The following is a 2,500-nucleotide window of genomic DNA, read 5'->3' on the forward strand; positions in this document are numbered from 1 at the left end:
AAATATACGTGTGAGAGTGTGTGTCCGTACGTGTACATATCAATAGATGTGTTTGCTCTCATGTGCATGTGAAAAAATATATAAAGGATATCAGCACGGTTTTATACGTGAAATATTGAAATATTTCATTCAGAAAGACTTGATCAACTGATCCTTTGACAAAAATAATATTCTATTCATTTGAGGCGGTGAGCTGGCAGAAACCTTAGCACGCCAGGAAAAATGCCCAGCGGTATTTTGTCTACCGTTAGGTTCTGACTTAAAATTCCGCCGAGGTCGACTTTATCTTTCATCCTTTCGAGGTTGAATTAAATAAGGACCAGTTACGCGTTGTAGTCGATGTAGTCGACTTAATTCCTTTGTCTATCCTCGTTTGTCCTCTCTATGTTTAGCCCCCTGTGGGCAATAAAGAAATAAATATTCTATTCATCTAAACTGAAGCAGATTTATCCGTTCACGTGCACGGTCCTCTAAATTTCTCGACATCTGATTATAGTTTCCTTAAGAACAGTTTCTCTCTGCTGCTTATTGTTTATTTTTCACATTATACTATCATTGCATTCATATGTTTCGAAGTCCTACGTCAACCTTGCATGCTTGGTTTCTAACCAACACATCCTACTACACACCAGTTACCTTCATTCCAACCTCATTTACTTACCTGCAATGTGACACTTTCTCTCAATGATAAATGTAAAATAATTATCGAAATTTCCTATGCTAGAAGGCACTAGTCAAAACGTTCACGCGGTGGATCAAATTTAGTCGGCTTTTGTAATGTCTTTGGTCCTAGTTGACGATATAAATGAATTTCAAAACTGCTGGCATCATAAATTTACTTGGTTGTAATAAGCAACATGAAAAAGAAAACAAGCAAGTCCATTACATATACAATCTTTTCCTTCATAAATTAAAAAACTTATATTTCAATGTACTGTTTTCTCATTGCTTAATCACAAAGAATCGCCGCTCCACACTGGTACTGTATTTCATCCGTCAGTGAAACTAAGGGAATGTGATGATATGGGGCCTACTGTTTAAAGTGTTGGGTTCCGGGCTGTGAAGTTGTGGGTTCACCTACTGGACCTGGCAACACGCTCAGTACATTTTTACGTTTCTCCAGTCTACTCAACTGTAATGCGTGTCAGCCCCATACTGGTGCAGGCCTTCATCTCTACATGTCACATCTGCAATGTTCCACTAGGACCAAGGTTGTATGGGCCAAGAATCTGACTAGTCTACCCCCGAGTACATAGGTACCTGACGCAGTTAGTGGAAGTACGGCCCATAATACTAAATCATGTTCACTTACAGTTGAAGACCGCTTGTGCTTTAAAAATAAATGAATTTATATCTGCTGAACATGCTAGAAATACTCGCTATATTTCATTTGAAGAGCACCCTGCTCTCCGATAGCTTTAAAAATGTGGTCCTACATTCACTGCAACTAAAGAAACAAAACAGAAAGTAAACTGTTATAGCCAGAACATTTTCAATCATAGGTTTGCTCTATCAGTGTTGATTGGAAATATACTGTAAGAATGTCTAATCTATGTTTTCTATCCATAACATGAGTTCGACATAAGTTCCATTCCTGTCATCAATAATCTAAGGAGGCCATATAATAAGAATGCTGTATAAATCAATTCAGACACATAAACAGTTTTTTTAGTGATTTCCATTCTCTGAACTTTTTAATCACTGCTCAACCAACGTCTAACACCTGACAACACCAATTTGTAAAAATTCAATGCGTATTCATTCTTTTTTTTTTAAATGTTTATGTAGAACAAACTAATGTCTCGCATAATACACAGGAAGACGATTTTCATAGTGATTATTTCACCATTGATTTCTTTTTTGTGGTTTCAGCCCTTGAACTGCATCCATGCTAGGCCATCGCCTTCAAGGCTTTTTAGTCAATTACCAAACGATCATAGTCTGCTATTGATCTCTTTTATCGAAAGATAAACTTAACGTTTTGCACATAAAAACGTAGCAATACATATCTATTGTGCTAATCACTAGCACACATAAATTTTCACACACTGATACTGATGATTGTTATGGGTATAACCCAGCTATTTGCTAAATGAGTGGGTATAAAACTGTCGGACTTTTGAGTTATCTGTAGTAATCTCAGCTAAGAAAATATTACATAGACTCCTCTGTAATATATAACACACACACATACATGAATTAGGTCTTTTCACAGTTTCTGCTTTTCAAATTAGACTCAAAGTAGTGTTCAATCCGAGTTTATATGAAGTTTTCTTAGATGCCATGTTGTGAAATCAAGCCAAAAACAACATGAAAGCGAAGCGCACTTCTTCATCACGCTACAATTCATGTTAACTAATTCCACATAATTATAGCAGAAATATATCCCTATTTCTAATGTTGAAGTCCTTCAAGCGGTTGCTTGGCATGGAACATTGGCCTGACTAATTAGGGTTCAATTGCAATGACAGGAATGCACCAAAATTAAAATTTGAAGTAC

The sequence above is a fragment of the Octopus bimaculoides genome, chromosome 1 (assembly GCF_046866305.1).
Source record: "Octopus bimaculoides isolate indiv1 chromosome 1, ASM4686630v1, whole genome shotgun sequence".
Lineage (NCBI taxonomy): Eukaryota > Metazoa > Mollusca > Cephalopoda > Octopoda > Octopodidae > Octopus > Octopus bimaculoides.